This window comes from Mesoplodon mirus, assembly GCF_964341445.2.
Source record: "Mesoplodon mirus genome assembly, chromosome: 18".
NCBI classification, from domain to species: domain Eukaryota; kingdom Metazoa; phylum Chordata; class Mammalia; order Artiodactyla; family Ziphiidae; genus Mesoplodon; species Mesoplodon mirus.
In genome coordinates this window covers 67,448,957-67,467,322 of record NC_138994.1, presented here as the reverse complement: position 1 = coordinate 67,467,322, position 18,366 = coordinate 67,448,957, and the positions used below count along the sequence as shown (strand labels likewise).

At 39.8% G+C, this 18,366-nt stretch overlaps 1 protein-coding gene across 1 annotated transcript in view; it reads right to left on the bottom strand.

Annotated features, from left to right (window-relative positions):
• The window catches only part of CA10 (carbonic anhydrase 10), a 525,448-nt gene that overhangs the window by 440,240 nt on the left and 66,842 nt on the right, over window positions 1–18,366 (bottom strand). The window lies entirely within an intron of this gene.

Sequence of the window (18,366 nt, the reverse complement as noted above, 5' to 3'; positions counted from 1 at the left end):
AAATTTGCTTAACTGTACCCAATAATATAAATTTCTATCTTTTTAAAAAATACATTTTTTTTTTTTACCAGTTACCACCATATGTGGGGAATGGCACTGGATTTTGTCACTAATCATATGAAGGAGTATATGAAAATCATCTCCCTTCTCTAATACTGGGCTTTACAAAATATTTTTTTTTTTTAAATCAAGGGTGTCTAATCTCTTAAGGATTGAACATAAAAATAATTGTTGTAAAGTTCTTCACACAGTTCCTTGGTCATATCATGGGTTCAATAAATACTATTGTCTTTTCTCCCAACCCCCCAAATCCCCCTTTGCACTAACTTGCTCAATCCACTAATTGAATGGTAGAACAAACTAATAAAGTTGAAAAATATTAGAAATTGAGAATGTGTGACTCCCTTACAATCTTTGTGATATAACTGCTGTGAACACATTTTCAGTGCAATACAAAGTTTTAACAGAAGGGCAGGAATTTAAAATTGTAAGCACTCTGAAAAATACAAGAGTCATCATGGGCACAGCAAACATCTCGAATCTCATACATACAAATAAAATGGATTAAGTTTATAGCACTGACATTCTACCTTCTAAACCCAACAGGGAGGTCATGTCAATGCACAAAATGAAATGCATATTTCTATGCTTACCACTACAGCCCATGAAAAAATAAAAAGTGGATATGTGATTTTCTACTACATCTAATATAGTGAAATGAACCACAATACCTAGCAGGAGTGGGTGAACTAGCATTTCCATGGCAACAAAGGCTATCAGTACCATTTTATTATTATTATTTTCACTTTGCACTTTCTTTGAAGAGAAATCCCCTTTTTGCATAGGTCTACTTGATAGCTTCCTAAACAATTCTAATCCATAAGACATTGTATCTTTTTTAACATGCTAGAAACACAATGGCTTATTCTAATTGTCTTGTGAAACTAAACTCTCAAGTAAAACTTGAAGTAAAAACATAATGCAGTCTCCTTCTTTTACTTTAGTTATTGACTTCATGATGTCTTGCTCTTGGCAGAGTGCTAATAAGAAAATGGAATAAACCTGCTACAGAGAGTTCTTCACATTTTTCCCTTTCAAGAAGAAGGTGGGTTTGAGCAAAGTCAGGTTCCATTAAAAGAGAATATATCACGAGTGGCTAAACAATTTTCTTCTAGATGACAAAGGAGTGGTCTAGGAGACTTCAGATTTTCAAGGGGGAAAAATGGGCAAATATGTGATGTCAAAAAACTACGTAGGGCTTCCCTGGTGGTGCAGTTATTGAGAGTCCGCCTGCCAATGCAAGGGACACGGGTTCATGCCCTGGTCTGGGAAGATCCCACATGCCGCAGAGCGGCTAGGCCCGTGAGCCATGGCCACTGAGCCTGCGTGTCCAGAGCCTGTGCTCCACAACGGGAGAGGCCAAAACAGTGAGAGGCCTGTATACCGCAAAAAAAAAAAAAAAAAAAAAAAAGCCAACAAAACAAAACAAAACAACAGCAACAAGAAAAAGATGATATAAGCCATAATGGAGTTAATATCAAGGAGGTCACTATTGATTCATTGTCCAAACTGGGTCACTTTTGAGAACAAAAGGGCATTATTAATAATTATGCAAGGACAAGTGACATAAACATTATCCTTCTGTAAGGTCAAAGTGCTGTGGAACAAAAAATAGAAAGAAGCAAAATGTGCTTGGAAGACCATGGATCACTAGAGGCTAAGAGGAATGTTTGAGTTAGGGTAATGAAAGAAAAATAGATATTTCGAAGTGAAGAAACAGGAAAACATTCCAGGCAAAATGAAATAGCAAGCACAGAGATGTGAAACTGTAAAATTGCATTGTGTGGCTCATACTTGTTTGAACTCAAAGAAAGAAACCAGGAGATGCCATTTCATCCCCCATCACGCTGAGAAAATGCAAAAGCCTGATAAAGATATGTACTAACTCCTCATATGAGTGCAACCAATTTTGAGAACACTATGGAAGTACCTAGTAAAACTGAAAATGTGTATACCTTATAATCTAGAAATAATACAAATTGACATGTGTGCCAAGAAGAAATAGAGAAGGTTTACTGTAGATTATTTGTAACAGTGAAAAATTAGAAATAACTTAAATGTTTATCAACAGCAGAATGGAAAATAAATTGTAATAAATCCATATAATGGACTACTATTCAGCAGTTAAATTAACTAAAACCCAGTGCATCTACCAACATAAATAAATCTCAGAAACATGCTGAATGGAAAAACAAACAAACAAACAAAAATCTGTAGAATGATATGTATTATAGGACATCATACCAATAAGGATTAACACCTTGGAAATAATGCTTTGAATTGTTTAATGGATACATATATAAAATTATAGTAAAAGTATATGATAAAAGGTTTGCATGAGAATACAAAATTTTGGATAGTGGTTTGCTCTAGGTAGGAAAGAAATAAAAAAAAATGATTAAGGAGAGGTATACAGATGGCTCTAACTATAATTGCAGCTTTACTTCTCAGAAGAAAGAGAGACATGAAACAAACATGGCAGCATTTTCAGATGTGGCAGAGCTGGGTGACGGTTACATGACAGTACACCATATTTGGGTATGATGATCAGAAGGGTATGAAGCCAGACTGTCTGAGTCAAAATCCTGGCTCTCCCATTTCATCAGTGTATGAACTTAGGAAAATAACTTGGCTTTTCCAAGTCTCAACTCCTCACCTGTAAAATACATCTAATAACAACACCCACATCATGGGGTTGCTATGAGGACTGAATGAATTAGTGTTTGAAAAGCTCTGAGAACACAAAGTAAGAGCTCTGCTTTGTTAAATAAAAACAAACAATTATTCTAGTGTACAGCTCAAGTAGGTAGAGAACAGGATAGCCTGGATGGGTGTTGATGGAAGATGGGATTAGGGAGGTAGCCTAGAGGAAAAGCAACTTCTATTAATAATATTTCCTAGGGGAAAAGGCTTTTATTAAAGAACATTCTTGAAAGGACTAAAATTCAATCTATTAGTTATCTTTGTATTGGGAAACAATGTCTGGGACATAACTGTTGCTCAAAAAAAAAAAAGTGCATTCTTTTTATTCTTCTTTCAACTTAAAACATTCCAAGAGTAAAACAGGCCCTTTCAGAGCCATGATATTAGGGGTCATGATAAATATCATCCTTAAAGGATGGTCATGTCCCATAACACCTGAAGTGGATAAAAAAGTCATGCGTGGATCCATGGCATATCTATGTAACCAATATGCTTATATAATGCAATTCCTCAAGTACAGAGGGACCTGGAAGATCATCAGACTGACTGTGCTTGTTATTTGCCTGTCTCTCAGCTCCAAATCCCTCCTTTCCCCTTTCTATTCTCTGTTTTGTGATGCTGGGGCTGGAACTCTAATATGTTGCATTTCATATCTCCTTTCTGGCTGTCTTCATGTCAGGTTCTGCCAGTGAAAGGCATTGGTGGGTATCTGGAAGTTGGGAGGAAGGGAGAAAGGGCCACTTTCCAGCTTCAGTACTAGTCAACTTTACTGTACCAGCAGCAAAAAGTAATTATGACTCTAGTTTTCAGCTTTTCCCACCAATCCCAGGTCTGGTCTGCAAGACCTCACCCCACTCACTGGAATACCACCCCATTGCAGTCTCCAGCTACGGAGCTGCACACACCCCCACCCTGCCATGCTATCTTAGTATCTGGTGGGCCACAGCTTCCTTGATATTTCAAGCATTTACTGGGTCACACACTTTTATTAATCCAAGAAACCATAAAGCTGTGTATTCTCAAGTACCAGCCACATGAAATCAACTTCTTAGGAATATGAGCAGCAGCTTGTAATGCTGTCACCTTAGAGGTTTAAGTAATAGTCCTTCAGGACCCACCTTCCCAATCTCAAATTCTTAGTGGTCTCTTCCTTTCTGCTCGCCAAGTTCTAAGGGTGGGATCTGCTCTGGTTTTATTCCTGCCAAGTTACCTTGGCTCTCCCTTTTTCTGCTTTCAGCTTCTAAACATCTGTGTACCCCAATTCCCCATGTTAAATTCCTATTGTTTGAGATAGCTGGCATAGTTTCTCTTTTCCTAACTGGACTCTGTCTGACTCAGCAATCTTACCCTAATGTCATTTTTCATGATGAGAAAACTGAGCTTCGGAGAGGAGAAATAACTTATTGTTCATTACAACAAGGTAGAAACAGATGGTCTAGAACCCAGGTCTCCTGACTGTCAGTCCCCTGTCAATCAGGGATAAGACACTGTACTCATAACCAGGGAATCATAGAACTGGAAGGCACCTCAGTGATCATATCATTTAATGTAGAGATTGGCAGAACTTTTCTGTACAAAAACAAGCCTTGGGTGGGACTTGGCCTGTGGGTCCACAGGTCACAGATTTACAACCCCAGTCTAGCAGTTTTTAAATGATACCATGCATCAGTATCACCTAGAGGGTTTACTATAAGCACAGGTTTCAGGGCCTCACTCCCAGAGATTGTGATTCAGCAGGTCTGGGAGCCTGAGAATTTGCATTTCCAACAAGTTGCAGGGTGGTGCTGATGCTGCTGGTCCAGGGACTACACTTAGGGAGCCACCACTATGATTCAACTTCTTTATTTTATACATGAGGAGAATAATGACAGATATATTGATTCAATGACCTACACGAGGTTATAAAGCCAGTATGCGAGGTAACTAGTACTTTAATCAAAACTTTATTTGTTCTGAAAGTGTGTATGAAGTTCTAACCATATCTTAGGTGCTGTGTTAGGTTCTGGGTATTAAAAACATGAAAATGACATGAGCAAAAATGAGATAATAGCTGATATAGTGTCTATGAATGCTAGGAAGCATAAGAAGCATTGGGGGGCACCTTCAATATGGTTATCATTGGAGGATTTGTTTTTTTTTAGTATCATTGCTCTCTTCTTTCTTTCTCTTTCTTTTTTTATTACATTTTTAAAATTTTGAATAATTTTTGTTTCTATTTTAATAACTTTATTTTATTCTTTCTTTCTTCCTTTCTCTCTCTCTCTCTCTCTCTCTCTCTCTCTCTCTCTCTCCTTTCTTTCTTTCTTTCTTTCTTTCTTTCTCCCTTTTCTTCTGAGCCGTGTGGCTAACAGCATCTTGATGCTTTGGCCGGGTGTCAGGCCTGAGCCTCTGAGGTGGGAGAGCCGAGTTCAGGAAATTTGTCCACCAGAGACCTCACAGCCCCGTGTTATTTCAAATAGCAAAAGCTCTCCCAGAGATCTCCATCTCAATGCTAAGACCCAGCTCCACTCAACAGCCAGCAAGCTACAGTGCTGGACACCCTATGCCAAACAATGTGCAAGACAGGAACACAACCCCATCCATTAGCAGAGAGGCTGCCTAAAATGATAATAAGGCCACATATACCCCAAAACACACAACAGGACATGGTTCTTCCCACCAGAAAGACAAGATCCAGCTTCATCCATCAGAATACATGCACCAGTCCCCTCCACCAGGAAGCCTACACAACCCACTGAACGAACCTTAGACATAGCAGACACCAAAAACAATGGGAACTACGAACTTGCAGCCTGCAAAATGGAGACACCAAACACAGTAAGTTAAGCAAAATGAGAAGACAGAGAAATACACAGCAGACAAAGGAGCAAGATAAAAACCCACCAGACAAAACAAATGAAGAGAAAAAAGGCAGTCTACCTGAAAAATAATTCAGAGTAATGATAATAAAGATAATCAAAATCTTAGAAATGGAGTGGAGAACATACAAGAAACATTTAAAAAGGACCTAGAAGAACTACAAAGCAAGCAATGATGAACAACACAATAAATGAAACTAAACATTCTCTAGAAAGAATCAATAGCAGCATAACTGAGGCAGAAAAACAGATAAATGACCTGGAAGATAAAAGAGGGGAAAAAGCTACCACAGAGCAGAATAAAGAAAAAAAAAAGAATGAAAAGAATTAAGGACAACCTCAGAGATGTCTGGAACAACATCAAACACACCAACATTCAAATTATAGGGGTCCCAGAAGAAGAAGAGAAAAAAAAAGGGGGGGGGAACTGAGAAAATATTTGAACACATCATAGTTGAATACTTCCTTAATATGGGTAAGGAAATAATCACGTCCAGGAAGCACAGAGAGTCCTATACAGTATAAATCCAAGGAGAAACACACCAAGACACATATTAATCAAACTATCAAAAATTAAATATAAAGAACAAATATTAAAACGAGCAAGGGAAAAGCAGCAATTAACATACAAGGGAATCCCCATAAGGTTAACAGTTGATCTTTCAGCAGAAAATCTGCAAGCCAGAAGTGAGTAGCAAGACATATTCAAAGTGATGAAAGGGAAAAACCTACAAGCAAAATTACTCTACCCAGCAAGGATCTCGTTCAGATTTGAGGGAGGAATTAAAACTTTTACAGACAAGCAAAAGCTAAGAGAATTCAGCACCACCAAACCAGCTTTACAATAAATGATAAAGAAACTTCTCTAGGCAGGAAACACAAGAAAAGGAAAGGACCTACAATAACAAACCCAAAACAATTAAGAAAATGGCAATAGGAACATACATATTGATAATTACCTTAAATGTAAGTGGATTAAAAGCTCCAACCAAAAGACATAAACTGGCTGAATGGATACAAAACAAGACCCGTATATATGCTGTCTACAAGAGATCCACTTCAGACCTAGGGACACATACAGCCTGAAAGTGAGGGGATGGAAAAAGATATTCCATGCAAATGGAAATCAAAAGAAAGCTGGTGTAGCAATTCTCATATCAGACAAAATAGACTTTAAAATAAAGACTATTACAAGAGACAAAGAAGTATACTACATAATGATCAAAGGATAAATCCAAGATGAAGATATAACAATTTTAAATGTTTATGAATCCAACTTAGGAGCACCTTAATACATAAGGCAAATGCTAACAGCCATAAAAGGGGAAAACAACAGTAATAAAATAATAGTAGGGGACTTTAACACCCCACTTTCACCAATGGACAGATCATCCAAAAGAAAATAAATAAGGAACACAAGCTTTAAATGATACATTAAACAAGATGGACTTAACTTATATATATAGGGCATTCCATCCAAAAACAGCAGATTACACTTTTATCTCAAGAGCCCATGTAACATTCTCCAGGATAGTTCATAGCTGGGGTCACAAATCAAGCCTTCAAAAATTTAAGAAAACTGAAATCATATCAAGTAACTTTTCTGACCACAACACTATGAGACTAGATATCAACTACAGGAAAAAAAATATGTAAAAAATACAAACACAGGGAAGTTAAAAATTACACTACTAAATAACCAAGAGATCACTGGTGAAATCAAAGAGGAAATCAAAAAATACCTAGAAATAAATGACAATGAAAATGCGATGACCCAAAACCTATGGGATGCAGCAAAAACAGTTCTAAGAGGGAAGTTTACAGCAATACAATCCTACCTCAGGAAACAAGAAACATCTAAAATAAACAACCTAACCTTAGATGTAAGGCAAGCAGGGAAAGCAGAACAAAAACACCCCAAAGTTAGCAGAAGGAAAGAAATCATAAATATCAGATCAGAAAAGAAATGAAAAAGAAATGAAGGGAACAATAACAAAGATCAATAAAACTAAAGGCTGATTCTTTGAGAAGATAAACAAAATTGATAAACCATTAGCCAGACTCAACAATAAAAAATGGGAGAGGACTCAAATCAATAGAATTAGAAATGGAAAAGGAGAAGTAACAACTGACACTGCAAAAATACAAAAGATCATGAGAGATTACTACAAGCAACTCTATGCCAATAAAATGGACAACCTGGAAGAAATGGACAAATTCTAAGAAAGGCACAACACTTCAGAAACTGAACCAGGAAGAAATAGAAAATAAAAACAGACAAATCACAAGCACTGAAATTGAAACTGTGATTTAAAATCTTCCAGCAAACTAAAGCTCAGGACTGGATGGCTTCACAGGAGAATTCTATCAAACATTTAGAGAAGAGCTAACACCTATTCTTCTCAAACTCTTACAAAATATAGCAGAGGGAGAAACACTCACAAACTCATTCTACGAGGGCACCATCACCCTGATACCAAAACCACATAAAGATGCCACAAAAACAAGAAAACTACAGGCCAATATCACTGATACTGCAAATGTCACTGATAGATGCCCAAATCATCAACAAAATACTAGAAAATAGAAACCACCGGCACTTTAAAAGGATCACACACCATGATCAAGTGGGATTTATGGCAGGAATACAAAGATTCTTCAATATGTGCAAATCAATCAATGTGATAAACCATATTAACAAACAGAAGGAGAAAAACTATATGATAATCTCAATAAATGCAGAAAAAGCTGTGGACAAAATTCAACACTCATTTATGATAAAAAAAACCCTCCAGAAAGTAGGTAAAGAGGGAACATACATCAACATAATAAAGGCCATATATGACAAACCCACTGCCAACATCTTCCTCAATGGTGAAAAACTGAAACCATTTCCACTAAGATCAGGAACGAGACAAGATTGCCCACTCTAACTACTATTATTCAACACGGTTTTGAAAGTTTTAGTCACAGCAATCACAGAAGAAAAAGAAATAAAAGGAATCCAAATCGGAAAATGAGAAATAAAACTGTCACTGTTTGCAGATGACATGATAGTATACATTGAGAATCCTAAAGATGCTACCAGAAGACTACTAGAGCTAATCAATGAATTTGGTAAAGCAGAAGGAAACAAAATTAATGCACAGAAATCTCTTGCATTCCTATACTCTAATGAAGAAAAATCTGAAAAAGAAATTAAGGAAACACTTCCATTTAACACTACAACACAAAGAATAAAATACCTAGGAATAAACCTACCTATGGAGGCCAAAGACCTGTATGCAGAAAACTATAAGACACTGATCAAAGAAATTAAAGATAATACAAATAGATGGAGAGTTATACCAAGTTCTTGGATTGGAAGAATCAACATTGTGAAAATGACTATACTACCCAAAGCAATCTACAGATTCAATGCAATCCCTATAAAACTACCAATCGCATTTTTCACAGAAGTAAAACAAAAAAAAAAATTCACAACTTGTATGGAAACACAAAAGACCCTTAAGAGCCAAAGCAATCTTGAGAAAGAAAAACGGGGCTGGAGGAATCAGGCTCCCTGACTTCAGACTATACTACAAAGCTACAGTAATCAAAAGAGTATGGTGGGAAGGAGCTTCAAGATGGTGGACGAGTAAGACATGGAGATCACCTTCTTCCCCACAAATACATCAGAAACACATCTACATGTGAAACAACTCCCGCAGAACACCTACTGAACACTGGCAGAAGACCTCAGACCCCACAAAAGGCAAGAAACTCCCCCACGTACCTGGGTAGGGCAAAAAAAAAAAAAATCAGAGACAAAAGAATAGGGATGGGACCTGCACCAGTGGGAGGGAGCTGTGAAGGAGGAAAGGATTCCAAACACTAGGAAGCCCCTTTGTGGGCAGAGACTGTGGGTGGCAGAGCGGGGGAGCTTTGGAGCCATGGAGGAGAGCGCAACAATGGGGGTGCAGAGGGCAAAGTGGAGAGATTCCCGCACAGAGGATCAGTGCCGACCAGCACTCACCAGCCTGAGAGGGTTGTCTGCTCACCAGCCAGGGCAGGTGGGGTCTGGGAACTGAGCCTCGGGCTTCGGAGGTCAGATCCCAGGGAGAGGACTGGGGTTGGCTGCGTGAACACAACCTGAAGGGGGCTGGTGCACCACAGCTAGCTGGGAGGGAGTCTGGGAAACAGTCTGGAGCTTCCTTAGAGACAAGAGACTTTTTCTTGCCTCTTTGTTTCCTGGTGCCTGGTGAGAGGGGATTAAGAGCACCGCTTAAAGGAGCTCCAGAGATGGGCACGAGCTACAGCTATCAGCGCAGATGCCAAAGATGGGCATGAGATGCTAAGGCTGCTGCTGTAGTCACCAAGAAGCCTGTGAGAAAGCACAGGTCACTATCAACACCTCCCCTTCTGGGACCCTGTGCACCCGCCACTGTCAGGGTCCCGTGATCCAGGGACAACTTCCCCGGGAGAACGCACGGTGTGCCTCAGGCTGGTGCAATGATACAACGGCCTCTGCTGTCACAGGCTCGCCCCACATCCATACTCCTCCCTCCCCACCAGCCTGAGTAAGCCAGAGCACCCGAATCAGCTCATCCTTTAACTCCATCATGTATGAGCAAAGAACAGATGGCCTCAGGTGACCTACATGCAGAGGTGGGTCCAAATCCAAAGCTGAACCCTGGGAGCTGTGCTAACAAACAAGAGAAAGGGAAATTTCTCCCAGCAGCCTCAGGAGCAGATGATTAAATTTTCACAATCAACTTGATGTACACTACATCTGTGGAATACCTGACTAGACAATGAATCATCCCAATTGAGGAGGTGGACTTTGGGGGCAACTATATATATATATATTTTTTTTTCCCTTTTTCTCTTTCTGTGAGTGTGTATGTGTGTGTATGCTTCTGTGTGTGATTTTGTCTGTATAGCTTTGCTTTTACCATTTGTCCTAGGGTTCTGTCTCTCCATTATTTTTTTTATCACTTAAAAAGAATTTTTTTTCTTAATAATTATTTTTTTATTTTTATCTTAAAAACTATTTTATTTTATTTTACTTTATCTTCTTTCTTTCTTTCTTCCTCCCTCCCTTCCTTCCTTCCTTCCTTCCTTCTTTCCTCCCTTTTATTCTGAGCTGTGTGGAGGACAGGCTCTTGGTGCTCCAGCCTGGTGTCAGGGCTGTGCCACTGAGGTGGAAGAGCCAAGTTCAGGACACTGGTCCACAAGAGACCTCTCAGCTCCACGTAATATCAAATTGTGAAAATCTCCCAGAGATCCCCATCTCAACGCCAAGACCCAGCTCCACTCAACAACCAGCAAGCTACAGTGTAGGACACCCTATGCCAAACAACTAGCAAGACGGGAACACAACGCCATCCATTAGCAGAGAGGCTGCCTAAAATCATAATAAGGCCACAGATACCCCACTACACACCACCAGATGTGGACCTGCCCATCAGAAAGAAAAGACCCAGCCTCATCCACCAGAACACATGCACTAGTCCCCTGCACCAGGAAGCCTACACAACCCACTGAACCAACCTTAGCCACTGGGGACAGACACCAAAAACAATGAAAACTATGAGCCAGCAGCCTATAAAAAGGAGACCCCAACCCAGAAAATTAAGTAAAATGAGAAGACAGAGAAACACACAACAGATGAAGGAGCAAGGCAAAAACCCACCAGACCTAGTAAAGTTCCTTTAGAATTTGTTCTAGAGCTAAAGGTTTTAATTTCTCTGTTAAATCTGAATAAGATCCTTCTGGGTAAAGTAAACTTGGTTGTAGGCTTTTCCCTTTCATCCCTTTAAATATGTCCTGCCACTCTCTTCCGGCTTTCAGAGTTTCTGCTGAATGGTCAGCTGTTAACCTTATGGGGATTCCCTTGTATGTTATTTGTTGCTTTTCCCTTGCAGTTGATTTCTAGTCTCACATTATTGTGATCCAAAAAAAATGTTTGACATGATTTCAATTTTCTTGAATTTACTTCAACTTATTTTGTTGCCCAGCATGTGATCTATACTGGAGACTGTTCCATGTGCACTTGAAAAGAATGTGTATTCTGCTGCTTTGGATGGAATGTTCTATACACATCTACTAAGTTCATTTCTTCTAATGTGTCATTTAAGGTCAGTGTTTCCCTAATGATTTTCTATCTTGATGGTCTGTCCATTGATGTAAGTGAAGTGTTAAAGTCCCCAATGTAGGGCTTCCCTGGTGGCACAGTGGTTGCGAGTCTGCCTGCCAATGCAGGGGACACAGGTTTGTGCCCCGGTCCAGGAGGATCCCACATGCCGCGGAGCGGCTGGGCACGTGAGCCATGGCTGCTGAGCCTGCGCATCTGGAGCCTGTGCTCCACAATGGGAGAGGCCACAACAGTGAGAGGCCAGCATGCAGCAAAAAAAAAAAAAAAAAAAGAGTCCCCAATATTATTGTGTTACTGCCTATTTCTCACTTTATGTCTGTTAATATTTGCTTTATGTATTTAGATGCTTCTATGTTGGAACCGTATATATTTCTAACTGTTTCATCTTCTTCTTGGATTGATCCCTTGATCATTGTGCCTATATAATGTAGAAAATCATTATTTACTACATTTACCATATATTTGTCTTTACCAATGAGAGTATTAGTAGACATTTCAGATGCAAGACTTTGCACCAGGCAGAAGTCTGGGGTTGGCTACTTTGTCCTTGGTTTACCCTGTAAACAGCACAGCTAACAGTAACCTCACACTAAGTATATGTTTGAAACAACTCATTCCAATGCCTCCAAAATTTAACACACAGGGTGCTTTACATACCAGAGAAGCTTCCATCCACTGCTTTTCCTTCAGACATATATGTGCTCATCTATCTGCCCCGCCCCTGCTCCACCATCCTGGTTGCAAGTTCCCTTTCATCACTTTAAATATATTGTGCCACGGGCTTCCCTGGTGACGAGTGGTTGAGAGTCCGCCTGCTGATGCAGGGGACACAGGTTTGTGCTCCAGTCTGGGAAGATACCACATGCCGCGGAGCATCTAGGCCCATGAGCCATGGCCGCTGAGCCTGTGTGTCCGGAGCCTGGGCTCCACAATGGGAGAGGCCACAACAGTGAGAGGCCCGTGTACCAAAAAAAATATATATATATATAGTGCCGCCCCCTTCTGACCTGCAAAAAGGTCAGCTGATAGCCTTATGGGTGTTCCCTTGTATGTAACTTGTTACTTTTCCCTTGCCACTTTTATTATTCTCTCTTTATCTTTAATTTTTGCCATTTTAATTACAATGTGTCTTGATGTAGTCCCCTTTGAGTTGATCTTGTTTGGGACTCTCTGTGCTTCCTGGACCTTGATGTCTGTTTCCTTTCCCGGGTTAGGGAAATTTTCAGCTCTTATATCTTCAAATATGTTCTGTGTCCCTTTTTCTCTCTCTTTTCCTTCTGAGATTCCTATAATGTGAATGTCAGTACACTTGATGTTGTTTCCAAGGTCTTTTAAATTGTCCTCATTTCTTTTTATTATTTTTTCTCTTTTTGTTCAGCTTCAGTGATTTCCACTTCTCTGTCTTCCAATGCATTGAAGTGTTCCTCTGTATTATCTAATCTACTGTTGGTTCCTTCTAGTGTACTTTTTACTTCAGATATTGTATGTTTCAGCACTGTCTGGTTCTTTACATTTTTTAACTCTTTGTTAAAATGTTTAACTTCTCACTCTGTTTATCCAATCTTCTCTCAAGTTCTTTGAACATCTTTATGATCATTATTTTGAACTCTTTATTAGGTAAATCGCTTATCTCCACTTCACTTAGTTTTTCTGTGGTTTTATTTTGTTCTTTCATTTGGAACATATTCCTCTGTTGCCTAATGTTTCTTAATTTGCTCTTTTTATTTCTATGCATTTGGAAGGTTGTTTACATTTCTCAGTTGTGGAGAAGTGGCTTCTTTGTGGGAGATATCCTAGGTATCCCAGCATCACACTCACCTCTGGTCAACAGAGCTATATACTCTAGGGTGCCCCTATACGGGCTGAGTGTGTTGGTTGCCAGCCCTGCCTTGTGACGAGGCTACCAGTCACTGGTGGGCAAGGCTGGGTCACAAAGTGGCTGGTTTCAAAGCTCCAGCCGTTCCTGGGGCTAGTGGGTGGATCCAGGTCCCAGGGTCTCTGGCTGCAGGGCCCAGGGGGTCTCAGAGTTGGTACCTGTCCACTGGTTGGTGAGGCTGGTCCCAGAGCTAATTATGCTGGGTCCTGGGCCCTCTGGTGTAAAAGCTGGGTTCTGGAATGGCTGTGGGCTCAGGGGGTTTTAAGGCAGCCACCCTGTTGGTGGGTGAGGCCAGTGCCAGCACTAATAAGCTACAGAGAGGACTCCAAAATAGTGCTTGCCAGAATCAGTGTAACTGTGGTAGAACAAAATCCCCAAAATGACTTCCACCAGTGTCTATATTCCCAGGGTGAGCTCCAGTTACCCTCTGTCTCCCCAGGAGACTCTCCAAGATCAGCAGTGGGTCTGACCCAGAATCTTTCCAAATTACTGCTTCTTTCCTGCGTCCAGGGTTGTGTGAGATTTTGTGTGGGCCTTTTAAGAGTGGAGTCTCTATTTCCCACAGCCCTCTGACTCTTCCAAAAGTAAGCCCTGATGGCTTTCAAAATCAAACATTCTACATGGTGCAGAACCCCCAGGCTGGGGAGCCCAGTGTGGGGCTTGGATCCTATGCTCCTTGCAACTATAATTATCCTCCCATTTGTGGATGGCCCACCTAGGTGTATGGGTCTCGACTATACTGCTTCTCTGCCCCTTTTACCTGTCCTGTTGTGGTTCCTTCTTTACACCTTTAGTAGTATATATATTATGCTAGTCTTCTGGTCTTTTTCATCAATAGCTGCACTGTAAATATGTGTAGTTCTGTCATGTCCATGGCCATTTGGCTCATAGCTGGCTTTTTTAAAATTTACATTTGATTGTGTCACTCCAGAGCATAAAAATGTCTTATAATCCCTCTATTTAAAAAACAAAACAAAACAACAACAACAAAAAAAACTGTACCTAAGCTCTTGAACATGGAACACAAAGAATTTAACAGCATGGCCCCTGATGACCTTGCTGGTCTACTAATTCATCACATCTTATTGTGTACCCTGCCTTTTAGACTCAGAGGTACCCAGTATTCCCCAAACCCACAGTGAATTTTCACTCCTCTTTGCCAGTGCTGTTTATCCTGATAATCCTCACATTCTTCTCCTTATCCACTTTGGATAATCCAGAAGCTTGTCAAGACCCAAGACTTCCTTCCTTCCTTCTCCTCTGTACTGAGAAATGTGACTCTTGAAGAATTCTTTGGGCTGCAAGTAACAGAAAGCCTGACTCAAAGTGGCTCCAACAACAAGATGTATTTTTATCTCAAGAAAAACAAATGCTGAGGCAGTTCCATGGTTAATTCAATATTCAAGTGGCCCATAAAAGATCTTGGTTCTCTCCAACTTTCAGGGTGTTCCAGAGAAACAGAACCAATAGAATGTGTGTGTTTGTGTGTGTGTGTGTGGGGGGGGGTCTACAGAGAGAGAAATTTATTTTAAGGAATTGGCTCACATGATAATGGAGACTGACAAATCTGAAATTTTCAAGGTAGGCCAGCAGCCTGGAAGCCCAGTTGATGTTGCAGCTGAAGACCAGAAACTTCTGGAAACACAAGTTCCCTCAGCCTTTTTCTCTTAAGGCCCACAACTGATTGGATGAGGCCCACCAACATTATGGAGAGTAATCTGCTTTACTCAGAGTCTACCGGTATAAATGCTAATTCTCATTTTAAAAATATCTTCACAGAAACATCTAGAATAATGTTTGACCAAATATCTGTGTACTGTGGGTTAGCCAAGTTGACACATAAAAGTAGCCATCATGACGTCTAAATCAATCACTGTCAAAAAAAATAGGCTGAAATCACCATGGTGTAGATATTAACCAAGAGTAACCTTCTGGGGCTGGGAAGGTCTCCTTCCCTGAGCACATGACTATGTGGAGGTAAACACCCAAATAAAATTGGTGCTCTGTCTGTAAGGCAGATGGTGGTTATGGGTAATGCTGGATGAAGATGCAGATTTAAGCAAATAAACAACAAAATCTGTTAAACACCAGGCAGGCTGAATCCCAACGATTTATGGCCTCCTTTATATGTCTTATAAACCCTATTAGAGCACTTATACTAAGTCATGGGTTTATGGCTTTATTTCCTCTTTAGACTGTGAGTTTATCCTTGTATAAGAACTATGTATCAGTTAGCTCTTTATCAACAGTCCCACACATGTGCTCAGTATCAGGTGGCTACTCCTTAAGTACTATTGAACTGACCAAAGTGGGCTATTCTGATGCTAAATCAACCTTGTGTTTGCCATTGCTATAGAAATCATGTATTTTTATCTCCTACAAGCTTTGTTAAGGTAACAGATTCACAACTATTACGTCAACTGATAATTATTTCTGGACACTCTAGTAAAAGCTCATGGGACAATAAAACTTGTCCAAATAATCTAGTCATAAGAGATTCTCTTCTCTTTTACACATTGATAATCTGAAAAAAATCCCAGGGCAAAGTAAAGAACATTCTTAACCTTATATTCAGTAATGATAATGAGAGAAAAAGGGACCATTGGCCTAAGCACCAATTCAGATAAAGTGAGTCATCTGGAGTCTGTCAGACATTAGAGTGTAAGGTCCAATTACTTAATTCACAAATTCTTATGACTCTTATCTTTTTAAAGAGATTTGAAATTCCCAAAAGTTTAGGAAGTGAGATCATCAGATACCAGTCTTCTTTACCAAGAAGCCAAAGAATTTTGGGACTGTTAAATCTAGAGAATGATGAAGTTTCCTCTCCAGCGGTCACTGTATGGAGACACTTTGAGCTTACAAATTCAAGGAACATTTACTAAGCACCTTCCATGTTCTAGCATCATGAGAGACCCTCACTTGCATGATTACATTTTTCAATTTACATTTCTCTTCCTTTCTCAAACAGAGAAGTATCAAATATCCAGTTATGTTGTTATGATAAAATAATGATAGTAATGCCAACAGCATTCCAGGTATTGACTCACACAATGCCCCAGACACTTTACCTATATTATGTAATTTAATCCTCACAAAAGTTTGTGAGGATGGTTTGGTCCTTATCTTCATTCTAACAGATGAAGAACCTGGGGTAATTAGAGCTGGTAGGCGACTTGCTGACAGTTCTACCAGAAGGAAACCATAGAGTCCAGACTCAGCTCCAGGTCTGTCCAACTCCAGAGTTCATGCTCATAACTCCACACCTTACTGGTTCCCATATAGACGGTTTTATACATATTACCTCATTTAAAACCTGAAATGAAGGAAACTTAAATTCTTTTAAATCAACACATAAAGGAAAGATAAAACTTTTTTCCTGTGGCTGTCTTAGAAGCAAAAACAAATTCAAAATAGGGACTTGAGTACATGTAAAGGAAGAATGTGTCAACAGAGGGGAAAAAGTCAAAAAACTGTGGGGTTGAAAAGCAAAATTTTTCAGAACGTATCCAGTATTATCCATGAGCATTTCAGTCACTATGGAGAATATTACTAGTTTAGCAAGATTTATAATCTGGCAGAATGCCCTTTGTTGCTCTAATTTAATAATCACAGAGCATAAAAATATTATTATAAACGTAATTTCTGGGATGTCTTGAATATGAGAAGAAGATTCCTCAGAAAAAATACACAACCTTCTATTAATTGGAAAGGGATGCCCCCAATTGTAAGTATAAAATGTCATATATCTATAGCATACCATATGAACACATCTGTGTCAATTAAATTATTATAAGAATATTATTAGAAACTTGATCATTTCTGGGTGAATTAATCAAGCCCAGTTTCTATGCCCACTGGGCCAAGAAATAAATGTACCATAGTAAATATATCAAGTTAATAATATCAATTTATGAAACTATTCGGCAGTCAACTGGCTTTTCCCTGGGCAATTCATTCTCTCTCACCATGCCTGCTTTCCTCTTATTGAAAAGGTTCAAAGGTACGTATTTATGTCCCACAATACAAATGAGAAAAATGATGCTCAGAGGAGTCTAGCAACTTGCTTAGCTCTGTACTGCTGATATAATGAACTATACAGAAGAACAGGAAAAGAAGATAGCATCCAAGAATGAACCAGGTGACCTGGGGGTACTGCTCTTCCCACCTGCCACTAACTAAAGACGTCAACTGACACTTGACCTGTTTTCGGTGCCTGAGTTGGAACCCCCACACTGACTCCTTTTGAGAGCTTTATCTCTTACCCCCTCACATATAAGCAGTTAAAAATACTTTGAGGGGCTTCCCTGGTGGTGCAGTGGTTGAGAGTCCACCTGCCGATGCAGGGGACACGGGTTCGTGCCCCGGTCTGGGAAGATCCCACATGCCACGGAGCAGCTGGGCCTGTGAGCCATGGCCACTGAGCCTGCGTGTCCGGAGCCTGTGCTCCATAATGGGAGAGGCCACAACAGTTAGAGGCCCACATACCGCAAAAAAAACAAAAAAAAAAACAAAAAAAAAAACTTTGAAATATCTCACCTGCCTTCCCTTCGATCCTTCTCCTTAACATTCATGCTCTTTCTCTTTCCTCTTTCCCTACAGTCTTGAAGCAGCAGAAGACTGAGGACTATAATTAGGATAAGAGTAGTGGGGGAAGACAACGACACTCCACCTTGTCTCAAAACTAAAGTTATGGTATGTTTCTGGCTTTAACCTGTCTTCAGTTCTCTCCT